Source organism: Bombina bombina, chromosome 4 (genome assembly GCF_027579735.1).
Source record: "Bombina bombina isolate aBomBom1 chromosome 4, aBomBom1.pri, whole genome shotgun sequence".
Taxonomy (NCBI): Eukaryota; Metazoa; Chordata; class Amphibia; order Anura; family Bombinatoridae; genus Bombina; species Bombina bombina.
In genome coordinates this window covers 1,219,897,465-1,219,915,186 of record NC_069502.1, presented here as the reverse complement: position 1 = coordinate 1,219,915,186, position 17,722 = coordinate 1,219,897,465, and the positions used below count along the sequence as shown (strand labels likewise).

At 41.1% G+C, this 17,722-nt stretch overlaps 1 protein-coding gene across 1 annotated transcript in view; it reads right to left on the bottom strand.

The window, feature by feature from the left end:
- The window catches only part of TMEM63B (transmembrane protein 63B), a gene marked incomplete in the record, with an annotated part of 652,794 nt that extends 635,455 nt beyond the window's left edge, over nucleotides 1-17,339 (bottom strand). Inside the window, 2 exon segments of the mRNA XM_053712736.1 lie at nucleotides 10,394-10,505; nucleotides 17,212-17,339.
- Nucleotides 17,340-17,722: the final 383 nt, after the last annotated feature.

Below are 17,722 nucleotides of genomic sequence, written 5' to 3'. Positions count from 1 at the left end.
AGCAGCTCTTCCAGTCTAGTAAGGTACCTGACTGCACACAATACAATACAAATAGAAAGCAGCACTTCCAGTCTAGTAAGGTACCTGACTGCACACAATACAATTACAAATAGAAGTCTCACTTCCAGTCTAGTAAGGTTCCTGACTGCACAAAGTACAATTACAAATAGAAGTCTCACTTCCAGTCTAGTAAGGTTCCTGACTGCACACAATACAAATAGAAAGCAGCACTTCCAGTCTAGTAAGGTACCAGACTGCACACAATACAATACAAATAGAAAGCAGAACTTCCAGTCTAGTAAGGTACCTGACTGCACACAATACAAAACAAATAGAAAGCAGCACTTCCAGTCTAGTAAGGTACTTGACTGCACACAAAACAATACAAATAGAAAGCAGCACTTCCAGTCTAGTAAGGTACCTGACTGCACACAATACAATAGAAAGCAGCTCTTCCAGTCTAGTAAGGTACCTGACTGCACATAATACAATACAAATAGAACTCTCACTTCCAGTCTAGTAAGGTACCTGACTGCACACAATACAAATAGAAAGCAGCACTCCCAGTCTAGTAAGGTACCTGACAGCACACAATACAAATAGAAAGCAGCACTTCCAGTCTAGTAAGGTACCTGACAGCACACAATACAATACAAATAGAAAGCAGCACTTCCAGTCTAGTCAGGTACCTGACTGCACACAATACAATACAAATAGCAGTATCACTCCCAGCCTAGTAAGGTACCTGACTGCACACAATACAAATAGAAGTCTCACTTCCAGTCTAGTAAGGTACCTGACTGCACACAATACAATTACATTACATTGGGTTCCCTCCTCCAATTTTTAAAACACTGGAACTTCCACTATGTGATCCAAGTGATTAGTATGCTTGATCTCATGACTCATGTATGTATCCATGCAATTACAAATAGAAGTATCACTTCCAGTCTAGTAAGGTACCTGACTGCACACAATACAATACAAATAGAAGTCTCACTTCCAGTCTAGTACACTAATATGCAGAGGGGAACCAGCACACACTTTCAACAATTCACCGTCCGGGGTGCTTTTCAAAAAATATACAAAGAAAACAGGCAATGGGAAGGCACTCACAGTCATAAATAAATCACTTTATTTTATTCTTAATGTTTTCAGGGTTACCCCCTGTCCTCAGACCAACAGAACAATCACAAAACTCACCTATTTACAAGAAAACCCATCACCGTGTCATAACAATCAGCTGTGTCCCTGCACGTCTGCCCAGCACTACTGCACAAGTGCAAACCTGCTACGGAACGCACCTGAGGACAAGAATAGTCTTAAAGCAACCATCACCATGGAGACATAACCACGTATAGCCTAAAAATTCCATAGTCACATTTTGAGCGCATAAAGTACCATTATCAACAATATAAGAAGCAAAGTATCACCTAAGAAACCTCAGAAAATAAGTCTATCATAAATTGCTGAGAGCTATGCACCACTACCAATCCATCTCCATACATACAACCACCAGACCAACTCATACAACAAATGCACAACCATCAGTCACCCAAATCACCAAAATAGCTAACCTGACATAACCAACACTCAACAACCAAGTGATTTATTTATTACGAGAGAGAGAGAAAAAGAGAGAAAAAAAAAGAGAGAGAAAAAAAAAGAGAGAGAAAAAAAAAGAAAGAGAAAAAAAAGAGAGAGAAAAAAAAGAGAGAGAAAAAAAAGAGAGAGAAAAAAAAGAGAGAGAAAAAAAAGAGAGAGAAAAAAAAGAGAGAGAAAAAAAAGAGAGAGAAAAAAAAGAGAGAGAAAAAAAAGAGAGAGAAAAAAAAGAGAGAAAAAAAAGAGAGAGAAAAAAAAGAGAGAGAAAAAAAAGAGAGAGGAAAAAAAAGAGAGAGAAAAAAAGAGAGAGAAAAAAAAGAGAGAGAAAAAAAAGAGAGAAAAAAAAGAGAGAGAAAAAAAAGAGAGAAAAAAAAGAGAGAGAAAGAGAGAGAAAGAGAGAGAAAGAGAGAGAAAGAGAGAGAAAGAGAGAGAAAGAGAGAGAAAGAGAGAGAAAGAGAGAGAAAGAGAGAGAAAGAGAGAGAAAGAGAGAGAAAGAGAGAGAAAGAGAGAGAAAGAGAGAGAGAGAGAGAGAGAGAGAGAGAGAGAGAGAGAGAGAGAGAGAGAGAGAGAGAGAGAGAGAGAGAGAGAGAGAGAGAGAGAAAATATAAATATATATATACATACACACACTTACAGTGTTCTCCGCAAAACAGTGTGCCAGCCAGGTGGCTTTATGAAGTAGCTGGGTGGGGACAGTATGATACTTTCTGCTATGCAAAGCACAAATTGCATTGTTGAAAATATTTTTTTAATTGATAATTTGCACAATAAAACATTTGTTATATTGGTTTAACATTTAGCTGGGTGGTCAGGGAGATGGACAGAGTGGTGTGCCCAGTAAAAAGGTCCCGGGGAGAATACGGATACATACATTTGCTCTGCCTCTTGTGAATGGGAACAATTGTTCAGTGCTTAATACTACAGGTTACTACAATAAATAGAGACTGTGTTTTGCTCAGAAGAATCACTCTACTGGTTTAAGGCAGCTGAGTTCCTTGTGCAGTCAAAATGTGCTGACAAATGCACAGGGATCTATAGTAAGAAAAAAGTCACATGCATCTGTACAAACTTCCAGCTTGCACTTGATCTCAGATAAATGCATGCACTGCATTTCAGAGGATCTGATGCAAGCACGTGGTGTTATGCACAGGTGTGGTCATGATAAATGGTGCCCAGCAGTGTTCCCTCTAATGACAGATTTTGAGAGCAGTCCAGCAGTGAAACAGTAAGGTAACCATATCTTGCCGTCTTCATTGTGCAGTGCTTGCCAACTGCAGCGTGTGGTTCACTAATTAACTGTTTCACTGCTGGACCGCTCACAAAATCTGGCCTTAGAGGGAACACTGGTGCCCACAGTAGCAGAATGGCACAGATAGGTCACATGGATGGTGGGGAAAGTGATAGCAAGGGAGGAATTCTAACCTTATATAGCATGACCATAGACTGTATATACACTGAGCTAAGCAGGGTACTGGGCGACTACATACAGGTAGTGAGAACAAGGTGGGCACAGAGAAATGTAATGATTCAATAGCCGATATTTGCAGTGACAGTCAGCTGAGGAGAGTGGGCAGCAGATATAAATACAGTTAGCACTGCCGAAAGAAGCGTACAGCTATTTGTGCAGGGAGTGGGTTGACAGCACTTGGGTCATATAATTAGGGAACTAAGCGGGTACATTCAGATTAGGGTACAGCGGAAAGTTAAATAGCTACAAAATTGGTATTACAAGGGAACAAAAATCACTAAAATGGGGGGAACACTGGTTGTGAAGCAGTAAGAGGGGGACACAATAAATAGGGAGTAAGCAGGTGAGACTGGCAAACAGCTACTTTATAAAGGGCAATACGAGGGGGGCACAAGGTGAGACTGGCAAACAGCTACTTTATAAAGGGCAATACGAGGGGGGCACAAGGTGAGGTTGGCAAACAGCTACTTTATAAAGGGTAATAAGAGGGGGCACAAGGTGAGGCTGGCAAACAGCTACTTTATAAAGGGTAATAAGAGGGGGCACAAGGTGAGACTGGCAAACAGCTACTTTATAAAGGGTAATAAGAGGGGGGCACAAGGTGAGGTTGGCAAACAGCTACTTTATAAAGGGTAATAAGAGGGGGTACAAGGTGAGGTTGGCAAACAGCTACTTTATAAAGGGTAATAAGAGGGGGCACAAGGTGAGGTTGGCAAACAGCTACTTTATAAAGGGTAATAAGAGGGGGGCACAAGGTGAGGTTGGCAAACAGCTACTTTATAAAGGGTAATAAGAGGGGGCACAAGGTGAGTTTGGCAAACAGCTACTTTATAAAGGGTAATAAGAGGGGGTACAAGGTGAGGTTGGCAAACAGCTACTTTATAAAGGGTAATAAGAGGGGGCACAAGGTGAGGTTGGCAAACAGCTACTTTATAAAGGGTAATAAGAGGGGGCACAAGGTGAGTTTGGCAAACAGCTACTTTATAAAGGGTAATAAGAGGGGGCACAAGGTGAGTTTGGCAAACAGCTACTTTATAAAGGGTAATAAGAGGGGGCACAAGGTGAGGTTGGCAAACAGCTACTTTATAAAGGGTAATAAGAGGGGGCACAAGGTGAGACTAGCAAACAGCTACTTTATGAAGGGTAATAAGAGGGGGCACAAGGTGAGACTAGCAAACAGCTACTTTATGAAGGGTAATAAGAGGGGGCACAAGGTGAGGTTGGCAAACAGCTACTTTATAAAGGGTAATAAGAGGGGGGCATAAGGTGAGGTTGGCAAACAGCTACTTTATGAAGGGTAATAAACCAGATATGGAGCTCTATATAGCAAAAAATGAAGGTGACATGGGATGATAACTTGGGGAAGGCTCCTATACAGGCATACCTCAGATATTGCAGGTTCGGTTGCAGACCACCACACTAAAGCGAATATAGCAATAAAGTGAGTCTACTAATCGTGCAATAGCATTATGCCTAAAAAAACAATGTACGGGAGCGGAGCTAACAGCCAAGCAGATCAGACGCTTTACCAAGAAGCTCCTCAGACATATCACATAATTAAGCTAACTTAATAGAATAGGGGGCATAATACACCCGCAATCACAGTGGGAGAGCGTCCCTGCACAAGTGGAAGCCTTTATTTTCAGGTTAGTGATTGAACTTGAGTTGCGGACAGAGGAAGCCCGAGGCCTTGCATTACAGCACGCAAGTACGCTTGCCAAACAGAGCCGCTCACATCATACACCAGGGACTTGTATTGTAATCCGGAGGGTCGGGGTTCCACTACGGTGCCTGGTTTTGTGCAGAGGGGCGAGTTACTAACAAGGAGGCACCCGAGTGCGGCTAGTGGAACATTTCACAGAAGGGCTGCAATGGATTAAAACTACGGATCTGAGTGAGTTACCTATTGCTCCCCTGTAGTGCCTAGTATTATAGGAGCCGATCCCAGTATACCCTTTTATTGCAGCCATAGTCTTCACAAGAACACACAAGAGGGCCATCTATCCTTGCTGCCTGCTAAAAGTTTTGGCGCAAGATCGCCATTTTTCACATCTGCACAACAGCAGAGGCCATTCTCAGCTTAGCTAGCCATGTGAAGGCAGTTTCAGCTACTCAGAGCTGCCCCGATAAAATAAAGAGCTGCAGAAAATAGTGATCTACAACTTCAGAAGGGATAGTTGGGGACGCTAATTACTCAAATCATTTACACTGCGTGTGGAACTCCCTGTCACATTTTGCTACAACAGGACAGCCACTTAATACATAATTCAGTCTGCTTGAGATCCCCGAGTCCTGGTCAGAGGGGTAGGAAATCACAAGTGTCAGTGAGACTGCCTAAGAGAATAAAAGCACTATAGAGGGACACAGTTACTCAAAAATACATAGGCACTCTCCCCCCCCCCCCTTTCCTGCTGAGCAGAATCTTAGCAGGTCATATCCCAGATCCTTTTACCGTCCTGGTCCAGTGGTGACAGCTGCCCGGGGGAGTAGTGCCTGTCCTCCACACCTGAATTTTGTTGTGTATCAGGTTAACAATATCGCAGAATTTGGATATTAAATTAAATACAATACCCAACAGTATGTACACCCCCTAGAAACACGCTGATGGGGGGGGGGGACTGTCATTGCAGACTTCTGAGGCTGAGGATGTAACAAGGAGGCAGTTAGCTTAAAAGGATACAGTGAGTCACGAGATACACAAATACCTACTAAACCAGGAGAGATAACAGTGAGCATACTTAGATATACATCACATCAACTTGTCTCTGCTTAAAGATGGCTTATTCGAATAGAAAAAAGCAACAGCAGAGAAATACTAAGGGCCCCAAACGCACAGTTGCAGATCATTTTAATAACAAGATACAACTAGACAGAGAAGGCTCGATGAGTCTAGAGAATCCCATCAGGCAAATAAAAATATTACAGACATGGAATCTCCAACGAGAGCAAGATCATCCCAGTCAGATTCACAAGTTCTTGAATCCTGAAACGCCTTATCCTCTAAAATAGATACACATTATGCCTCACTCAAAAATGAGATAAGAAATCCTGTTACTGAGAAGAGATCTGAACACCCAAGGGGAAAGAACAGAAGCATTGGAAAGAAAACAAGGAGGATCTTGCTACAGACCAACCAAACCGATGCTCAAACGCTAGCAGAAGACATAGCTGATCTTCAATCTAAAATGGCGGACATAGAAGACAGATCTCACCGCAACAATGTGCCAATCCGGGGTATCCCAGAGGATGTTGGCTCAGCAGAATTACCTACATATCTCAAGAGCTTGTTTAAGGAACTTTTGGGCCCACTGCAGGATACAGAGCCCTGAGGCCCAGAGCAGCTTCCACAGATCTTCCTAGAGATGTGATCATAAGACTCCACTACTTCACCTTCAAAGAGTGCTTACTCGGAGCTGCATTCACCAACAAGCCCTCCTTAGAAAAATGTGCAGATATCCAGTTGTTTCCTGACCTCTCCTCGTCCACACTTGCAAAAAGAAGATCATTTGCGCCTGTCACGCAGGCATTAAAGGGACAGTCTAGTATACTTTCATTATTCAGAACTTTCTAATTTACTTTTATCATCAAATTTGCTTTTTTCTCTTGGTATTCTTAGTTTAAACTAAACATAGGCAGACTCATATGCTAATTTCTAAGCCTTTGAGGGCTGCCTCTTATCACAGGCTTTTTAAATTACTTTTCAACACAAAGAGACAGAAAGTACACGTGGGCCATATAGATAACACTGTGTTCAGGCACAGGGGTTATTTAAGATTTAGCACAAAACAATGCTAAATGCAAGACAATAGATAATAAACAGTCACAGTCATGTGATCAGGGGGCTGGAAGAAGGTTCCTAGATACAAGGTAATCACAAAGGTAAAAAGTACATTAATATAAATGTGTTGGTTATGCAAAACTGGGGAATGGGTAATAAAGGGATTATCTATCTTTTAAAACAATACCAATTCTATGGTAGACTGTCCCTTTAAGGAAATCGGGGATAAAATATAGATGGGGCTTTCCAGTAAAGCTGTTCTTTCAGTATGAGGGCAAGAATTACGTTGCCTCGTCTCTGGACCAGGGGTTGAAGCTGATGACATCCTTAGGACTGGGTCCACAAGCTCCTCACCTAGCTGCAGATTCCGAGACTTCAAATAATTTTAAGGCCCTCAGCCGCTGAGTGGCATCCTCTAACAAAGAAACATAACAGACAGCAAGACAGAGCGAACTCAAGCTATCTACCGAAGGACACAAATACATCTCTTCATACATCAAGGGGTCTCAGGTCCTCTGTGGCTGAATTACAACCATTGCCGAAGAGACCGAACAAACAGCCGATTCAGAGGAGATATGAGGTGAACCTGGAGCCACCATAGGTGGCATGTTATGAGAGACTTACACTGTATCCAGTGGCCTTGACTTCCATTACACCAATGTAAAGACCTAGAGGTGGTAATAGTATACCTTAGTTAAAGTGAAGGTAAACTTTGATGAATGAAAGTCTGCTTTTTTAAAATTACTATTAAAAACAGGGGCACTTTCATTCAAAGTTTACAAATCAGCCGTTTTGATTAAAAAAAATAAAAGTTACCTTTGTTTTTTTCACAGCCAGAGCAGCTTCCCCCTCCTGCAAATCCTCTCCTCACATGTCAGCAATGACTAATCCGGCTTCCTCCAATCACAGCATGGCCTCAGGCAATAACCACCCTGGGGGGGAAAGCTGTGATTGGAGGAAGCCGGATTAGTTATTGCTGACGTGTGAAGAGAAGATTTCCAGGACGGGAAAGCTGCAGTAGCTGTGAAAAGAAAAAAAAGGTAAGTTTTTAATCAAAACGGCCGATTTGTAAACTATGATGAATGAAAGTGCCCGTTTTTAATAGTATTTTTATAAAAGGGCTTTCATTCACCAAAGTTTACCTTCACTTTAAGTAACAGGAATGTTAAAATTGGTTACATGCTTAAAGGGACAGTCTAGGCCAAAATAAACTTTCATGATTCAGATAGAGCATGTAATTTTAAACAATTTTCCAATTTACTTTTATCACCAACTTTGCTTTGTTCTCTTGGTATTCTTAGGTGAAAGCTTAACCTAGGAGGTTCATATGCTAGTTTCTCAGACCTTGAAGCCCACCTCTTTCAGATTGCATTTTAACAGTTTTTCACCACTAGAGGGTGTTAGTTCACATATGTCATATAGATAACACTGTGCTCGTGCACGTGAAGTAATCTGGGAGCAGGCACTGATTGGCTAGACTTCAAGTCTGTCAAAAGAACTGAAAAAAGGGGCAGTTTGCAGAGGTTTAGATACAAGATAATCACAGAGGTTAAAAGTATATTATTATAACTGTGTTGGTTATGCAAAACTGGGAAATGGGTAATAAAGTGATTATCTATCTTTTAAAACAATAAAAAAATCTGGTGTAGACTGTCCCTTTAATGATGATGTTTTTGGGCTCCTCCCAGTAAGGCGGATGTTAATAGAATGATATACACGTAAGAAAATATATGTGTAATGTATTCCTAAAAACCAACACTATGGGCATGTAGTTTCCAGTTATTTATATTTTGTTTTGCCACCATTCCTCCAGTACAAAGATTAAGATAAATTTCATCTCTAGAGATAGAAGGTATGCTAGGTTGAAGAAAGTTGATCAACACTATCCAGTGGCAATGAATCTTATTATACCAAAGCAAAGTCTTGGAGGTGGCAATAGTATATACCATGGTTAAGTTATAGGAATGTTAAAATTGGTTATTTGTTTAATAATGACGTTTTTGGTCTCCAGCCAGTACGAAGAATGTTAATAGAATGTTATATACTTAAGAAATTGTATGCATGATACCTTCCTAAAAGCCAATACTTTGGGCATGTAGTTTTCAGTAATTTATATTTTGCCAACATGTCCTCCAGTACAAAGATTAAGATAAATGTCATTCTTAGAGATAGAAGGTATGCTAGGTTGAAGAAAGTTAATTAATACTCAAGACCACCTAGTGCAGTGGCACAGTAGCCCCTACCGCAAATTCCCCCCCTCTCAAGTGTACCTATAGCACAGCAATAGTCCGGCTTGCAGCCATATAACAAATACTTACATAATAGCTATCCAACTTTAAGGTCACGGGCTGAGTCTAGTCAGGTTAAATATAAGATCTCAAAAGTTAAAGGGACACTGACCCCAATTTTTTCTTTTGTAATTCAAAAAGAGCATGCAATTTTAAGCAACTTTCTAATTTGCTCCTATTATCAATTTTTCTTCATTCTCTTGATATCTTTATTTGAAAAAGAAGGCATCTAAGCTATTTTTTGGTTTCAGTACTCTGGACAGCACTTTTTTATTGGTGGATGAATTTATCCACCAATCAGCAAGGACAACCCAGGTTGTTCACCAAAAATGGGCCGGCATCTAAACTTACATTTGTGCATTTCAAATAAAGATACCAAGAGAATGAAGAAAATTTGATAATAGGAGTAAATTAGAAAGTTGCTTAAAATTTCATGCTCTGAATCACGAAAGAAAAAATTTGGGTACAGTGTCCCTTTAAGTCGAAAAGACTGACGGCTGCGCTGTGTGATTATGCTTCCCCCCCCCCCCCTTTGTAAATGACTAAGTTGATACATATAATAGAGAGAAAATGATTAATCATTTAGTCAGCATTCACCCACATAGGTGAATATATAAGCGGTACTAATCCGCCTAATTGATAGCATTGATACAAATTGCAAGAATATTGGTTTGAGATTTTGAGCCGGTTAAGTGAGGGCATGCTCAAAGTAGGGACATCAGTGAGTCGTAAATTAGCCCACCCAGCTCTTGATGTATTAGACAAAATAGTGATGCCTGGAATTGGGTATGGTAAACCTGATTGATTTAGAACTACAAGTAACTGACTCGTTAATGTAAAAGCAGCACTGGTTGCTGTAACTTGTTATAAATCCCTTTTTGTTTTAAAATAGGTTTGTATACTCATTTTTCATAAATGCTTACATGTTATCACACTACGAGGCGATTATGTTTTTCGGGGAGTTATTTATATATATTACTATATTTATAGAAATGAGGTATCATTTTTTGTTTGGTGAATCTATTAACCAGGTATAAAGAAAAATAGAGCTTAAGACTATCATAAATGTGTTAAGCCAAATTGTCTAGGAAAACAGAATTTGCCTACTGTTTTGTGATAATTTCTTGTTACATATTTGTTAAAATTGCATTAAAGACTTGCAATCTCAACACGTGCTGATAAAAGGGTTGTTGTATCAAATAATACCTCAATAAAAAAAACAACTTTGATTTAAAAAAAAAAAAAAAAGGTACATACCGTAATTAAAATGATAAAATGCTATCCCATCATCCGAGCCTTCAGCGAGTAGTAATCTTTTTTGCTAGTAGTGAGGATGTGTGTGCGGATAGACTTCCTTGATGCCACAAACCTTCAATTTGTAAAAAAAAAAATCAATATCTGCAAAGCGCAATAAAACAAGGTACGCCTGTATATAGAAATAAGTGATGCAGGTAAAGGGGATATGGAGGTAAAAGACTGGGCAGTCGGGGATAAATATATATATTTTATAAGTAGACAACATAAGAGAACAGAAGTACCAAATTTATATATAAATTTGGCACACTGTATAGGATAATCGGCTTGGCATATATAGCAAGTGTTTTTTTTACTCATTGCATTAAGCCTGATGAAACATCCACTGGTTGGATGAGAAACATGTTGCTAGCACTTTATATATTTTAATAAAGTAAGTTTTGATTATACTTACCACTTGCTGCCATACCTTCTTACTACACTCCTGTCCATCTTTCTGGATTGCTGGGAGTTCCTGCCTTACCGGGTATCAGTCTACTGTTTGATCCCAGTTTGCCTCTAGTGCACCAAGGGAGGTGCATCACCAAATGTGTACATATATTACCACATACTCCCTCATTTGTCCATACAATACTAGGCCATATTGGCGTTGTATCCGTTTATACCATCTACAGACTGCTGATCAGCCATTGGAGGTCAGTCTGCTGGGTAACTGCATATGATCCAAGGCCGCCTCTTCTAAACCACTAGGGTTTGAGTGTCATTACACTGATATCTGTTAACATTTTTGTCAAACAATATTGGGCCATGTGGCGCTTCTGTCCTCATATGTTGTCTACAGATATTTTATCAAGGATCTGGGCCTTGATCCTCACACAGCTGCCTGGACCCAAATCATTCACTGTACCATTGTGATATCATCATGTTCCGTTATATTTGGGACTTTTTACTAATAACTACACTACTATCACATTTGCTGCAAACAATTTACTATCGTTAGGTTTTTATATTGATCACATCTGTTTGTTTTCAACTCCTTCTAGAATTATTGCACTATTAGTCTATACAGTTGCAAGAAAAAGTATGTGAACCCTTTGGAATGATATGGATTTCTGCACAAATTGGTCATAAAATGTGATCTGATCATCATCTAAGTCACAACAATAGAGAATCACACTCTGCTTAAACTAATAATACACAAAGAATGAAATGTTGCCATGTTTTTATTGAACACACCATGTAAACATTCACAGTGCAGGTGGAAATAGTATGTGAACCCCTAGACTAATGACATCTCCAAGATCTAATTAGAGTGAGATGTCAGCCAACTGGAATCCAATCAATGAGATTGGAGGTGTTGGTTACAGCTGCCCTATAAAAAACACACACCAGTTCTGGGTTTGCTTTTCACAAGAAGCATTGCCTGATGTGAATGATGCCTCGCACAAAAGATCTCTCGAACTACGATTAAGAATTTGTTCATCAGTCCACGGTAAGACAAATTGTCTACAAATGGAGAAAGTTCAGCACTGCTGCTACTCTCCCTAGAAGTGGCCGTCCTGTAAAGATGACTGCAAGAGCACAGCGCAGACTGCTCAATGAGGTGAAGAAGAATCCTAGAGTGTCAGCTAAAGACTTACAAAAGTCACTGGCAAATGCTAACATCCCTGTTAGCGAATCTACAATACGTAAAACGCTAAACAAGAATGGATTTCATGGGAGGATACCACAGAGGAAGCCACTGCTGTCCAAACAAAACATTGCTGCACGTTTACAGTTTTCACAAGAGCACCTGGATGTTCCACAGCAGTACTGGCAAAATATTCTGTGGACAGATGAAACCAAAGTTGAGTTGTTTGGAAGAAACACACAACACTATGTGTGGCTAAAAAAGAGGCACAACACACCAACATCAAAACCTCATCCCAACTGTGAAGTATGGTGGTGGGGGCATCATGGTTTGGGGCTGCTTTGCTGCGTCAGGGCCTGGGCGGATTGCTATCATCGAAGGAAAATGAATTCCCAAGTTTATCAAGACATTTTGCAGGAGAACTTAAGGCCATCTGTCTACCAGCTGAAGCTCAACAGAGGATGGGTGTTGCAACAGGACAATGACCCAAAGCATAGAAGTAAATCAACAACAGAATGGCTTAAACAGAAGAAAATACGCCTTCTGAAGTGGCCCAGTCAGAGTCCTGACCTCAACCCGATTGAGATGCTGTGGCATGACCTCAAGAAAGCGATTCACACCAGACATCCCAAGAATATTGCTGAACTGAAACAGTTCTGTAAAGAGGAATGATCAAGAATTACTCCTGACCGTTGTGCACGTCTGATCTGCAACTACAGGAAACGTTTGGTTGAAGTTATTGCTGCCAAAGGAGGTTCAACCAGTTATTAAATCCTAGGGTTCACATACTTTTTCCACCTGCACTGTGAATGTTTACATGGTGTGTTCAATAAAAACATGGCAACATTTCATTCTTTGTGTGTTATTTGTTTAAGCAGACTGTGATTGTCTATAGTTGTGACTTAAATGATGATCAGATCACATTTTATGACCAATTTGTGCAGAAATCTATATCATTCCAAAGGGTTCACATACTTTTTCTTGCAACTGTATATCTACACATGTGATTGATATCTTTCCAAGGATATTTTATTACATAATTTGATTGCGTCACACCTACTGCTTAGTTTAGCTTTATTAACATATTTGGTTCACCAAGGGTGCCCCTATCATCTCTTCTATATATTATAAGTGATGCAGGTAAAGGGGATATAAGGTAATAAACTGGGCAGTCGGCTATATATTAGTGATGCACCGAAATGGAAATTCTGGACCGAAACCGAATCCGAAAATCCAGGATGCACTTGGCCGAAAACCGAAACCGATAATGTATTTTTTTCAAATTGTTTTTTTTTTTGCATAATTAGAGCCAATAAAAAATCCCACCCTTTTATTGAAAGTAACACACTAAAATTGGACAAAAATATCTAAAAACAATAATATGCTACACAATAATTTTACCAAGAAAAAAAAAACAGGCAAAAAATGCCATTTTTCTGCAACCAAAATTTTGGTGCATCCCTACTTAAAACAATTATAAATATCAATATACTGTATTATTCTTCATTTAGTTCTATGTAACAGAATCATATTTAACAGTTTTTTTTTTACCAATTATCCAATGAAAGTATAGTCCTAGAAAACTCATTATATGCAGAACAGTAAGTGAAGTAATAAACTTAAACAGCAGCTCTAGGCTAGCATCAAATTTGAAATATGCTACACAATAATTTTACCGAAACTAACAGGCAAAAAAAACAAAAAACGAAATAGCCAAAAATGCCATTTTCGGACGAAACTTTCTGCGGACGAAATTTCGGTGCATCCCTACTATATATATATATATATATATATATAGTAATAAGTGATGCAGGTAAAGGGGATATAAGGTAATAAACTGGGCAGTCGGCTATATATATATATATATATATATATATATATATATATAGTAATAAGTGATGCAGGTAAAGGGGATATAAGGTAATAAACTGGGCAGTCGGCTATATATATATATATATATATATATATATAGTAATAAGTGATGCAGGTAATGGGGATATAAGGTAATAAACTGGGCAGTCGGCTATATATATATATATATATATATATATATATATATATATATATATAGAGTAATAAGTGATGCAGGTAATGGGGATAAGAGGGAATAGACTGTGCAGTCGGCTATATATATATATAGTAATAAGTGATGCAGGTAACAGAAATATTTAGTAATATAAATACATTAATAAGAGATGAAGGTAAAGGGAATATGAGGTATGTATAATAAGACAGGCACCTACATCAGGTATTAATTTAAATGGGATGCTATACCTACGTCAGACAGATATATGGCGTAATAAGCGCATGAGATGGGAAAGCTATACGTCTGCCGTGATAACCAGGGTGTGATGTGACAGTCAGGAACTTTGGGTAATAAGCAAAAAGGGTAATAACAGGAGTGAGGTAGAGTAGACAGTTATTTAGGTTCATAAGTGGAGAGAGGTAGGACACATGATTGTTTGGGGCAATAAGTATACAGAGAGCACATTATTAACTTAAATAACTGTCTACCTAACTCCTGTTATTACCCTGTACTCCCTGCCAGGATTTTGCTTATTATTCTAAGAGCCTGACTTTCTACATGGGGTAACAAGTGGGCTGTGGTGGGGCAGGCAGTTATATGGGGTAACAGGTGTGGTGGGGCAGGTAGCTATATGGGGTAACAAGTGGGGTGTGGTGGGGCAGGTAGCTATATGGGGTAACAAGTGGGGTGTGGTGGTTAACTATATGGGGTAACAAGTGAGTGTGGCAGGTTAACTATATGGGGTAACAAGTGAGTGTGGCAGGTTAACTATATGGGGTAACAAGTGAGTGTGGCAGGTTAACTATATGGGGTAACAAGTGAGTGTGGCAGGTTAACTATATGGGGTAACAAGTGAGTGTGGCAGGTTAACTATATGGGGTAACAAGTGGGTGTGGCAGGTTAACTATATGGGGTAACAAGTGGGTGTGGCAGGTAACTATATGGGGTAACAAGTGGGTGTGGCAGGTAACTATATGGGGTAACAAGTGGGTGTGGCAGGTAACTATATGGGGTAACAAGTGGGGTGTGGCAGGTAACTATATGGGGTAACAAGTGGGGTGTGGCAGGTAACTATATGGGGTAACAAGTGGGGTGTGGCAGGTAACTATATGGGGTAACAAGTGGGGTGTGGCAGGTAACTATATGGGGTAACAAGTGGGGTGTGGCAGGTAACTATATGGGGTAACAAGTGGGGTGTGGCAGGTAACTATATGGGGTAACAAGTGGGGTGTGGCAGGTAACTATATGGGGTAACAAGTGTGGTGTGGCAGGTAACTATATGGGGTAACAAGTGGGGTGTGGCAGGTAACTATATGGGGTAACAAGTGGGGTGTGGCAGGTAACTATATGGGGTAACAAGTGGGGTGTGGCAGGTAACTATATGGGGTAACAAGTGGGTGTGGCAGGTAAATATGGGGTAACAAGTGGGGTGTGACAGGTAACTATATGGGGTAACAAGTGGGGTGTGGTAGGTAGTTATATGGGGTAATAAGTGTGGTAGGGCAGGTAAATATATGGGGTAACAAGTGGGGTGAGGTGGGGCATGTAGTTATATGGGGTAACAATTGGGGTGTGGTGGGGCAGGTAGTAGCATGGGGTAACAAGTGGGGTAGGTAGTTATATGGGGTAACAAGAGGGATGTGAAAGGGCAGGTAACTATATGGGGTAACAAGTGGGGTGTGGTGAGGCAAGTAGCTATATGGGGTAACAAGTAGGGCAGCTAGTTATATGGGGTAACAAGTGGGGTGTGGTGGGGCAGGTAGCTATATGAGGTGTGGTGGGGCAGGTAGCTATATGGGGTAACAAGTGGGGTGAGGTGGGGCAGGTAGCGATATGGGGTAACAAGTGGGGTGAGGTGGGGCAGTTAACTATATAGGGTAACAAGTGGGGTGTGGTGAGGGGGTGTTGGGGCAGGTACCTATATGGGGTAACAAGTGGGATGTGGTAGGTATCTATATGGGGTAACAAGTGGGCAGCTAGTTATATGGTGTAACAAGAGCGGTGTGGTGGGGCAGGTAGCTATATAGGGTAACAAGTGGGGCAGCTAGTTATATGGGGTAACAAGTGGGGTGTGGTGGGGCAGGTAGCTATATAGGGTAAAAAGTGGGGCAGCTAGTTGTATGGGGTAACAAGTGGGGTGTGGTGGGGCAGGTAGCTATATGGGGTAACAAGTGGGGTGTGGTGGGGCAGGTAGCTATATGGGGTAACAAGTGGGGCAGCTAGTTATATGGGGTAACAAGTGGGATGTGGTAGGTAGCTATATGGGGTAACAAGTGGGGCAGCTAGTTATATGGGGTAACAAGAGGGGTGTGGTGGGGCGGGTAGCTATATAGGGTAACAAGTGGGGCAGCTAGTTGTATGGGGTAACAAGTGGGGTGTGGTGGGGCAGGTAGCTATATGGGGTAACAAGTGGGGCAGCTAGTTATATGGGGTAACAAGTGGGGTGTGGTAGTTAGCTATATGGGGTAACAAGTGGTGCAGCTAGTTATATGGGGTAACAAGTGGTGCAGCTAGTTATATGGGGTAACAAGTGGGGTGTGGTAGGTAGCTATATGGGGTAACAAGTGGGGCAGCAAGTTATATGGGGTAACAAGAGGGGTGTGGTGGGGCAGGTAGCTATATAGGGTAACAAGTGGGGCAGCTAGTTGTATGGGGTAACAAGTGGGGTGTGGTGGGGCAGGTAGCTATATGGGGTGACAAGTGGGGCAGCTAGTTATATGGTGTAACAAGTGGGGTGTGGTGGGGCAGGTAGCTATATGGGGTAACAAGTGGGGCAGCTAGTTATATGGGGTAACAAGTGGGGTGTGGTAGTTAGCTATATGGAGTAACAAGTGGGCAGCTAGTTAAATGGGGTAACAAGTGGGGTGTGGTGGGGCAGGTAGCTATATGGGGTGACAAGTGGGGCAGCTAGTTATATGGTGTAACAAGTGGGGTGTGGTGGGGCAGGTAGCTATATGGGGTAACAAGTGGGGCAGCTAGTTATATGGGGTAACAAGTGGGGTGTGGTAGTTAGCTATATGGAGTAACAAGTGGGCAGCTAGTTAAATGGGGTAACAAGTGGGGTGTGGTGGGGCAGGTAGCTATATGGGGTAACAAGTGGGGTGAGGAGAAGCTATAACAGGGGACAAGCAGTGCAGAAAGCTGACGAGCTGCCGTCTGACCTACCTGTGTATATGACGTGAATGTGCGGGCTCAGCAGACGGTGGCTGTAGTACCCGGTTCACTGCCCACTGTTACTGTGCGTCCCTGTGTGTCTCCCAGCTCGGGGACGCGCACAGACAAGTGGAAGGCAGTACTTTGACGTATGGCGGAATGACCACGCCCACTTTAGTTGCCTTTTGTAACAAAACCGGCAGGAGTGGCCTACAACAAATGACGTAAATGACGTGCGCGCACCCGATAGTGTTTTCACTTTTTTGTAGTTGAAATTTAAAACTTTATCGATCAAGAAACCACAAACAACCTCACGTGATTAACCCTGTGCGCACAGGTTTGAACTATAACAAAACAAGTTTACTGCGCCAGAAAAAAAAACATAATTGTGTCACAGTCACTCATACTGTATCCTCTGTCAATCATTCTGTATCACTCTGTCACTCATACTGTATCACATTGTCACTCATACTGTGTCCTCTGTCAATCATTCTGTATCACTCTGTCAATCATACTGTATCAC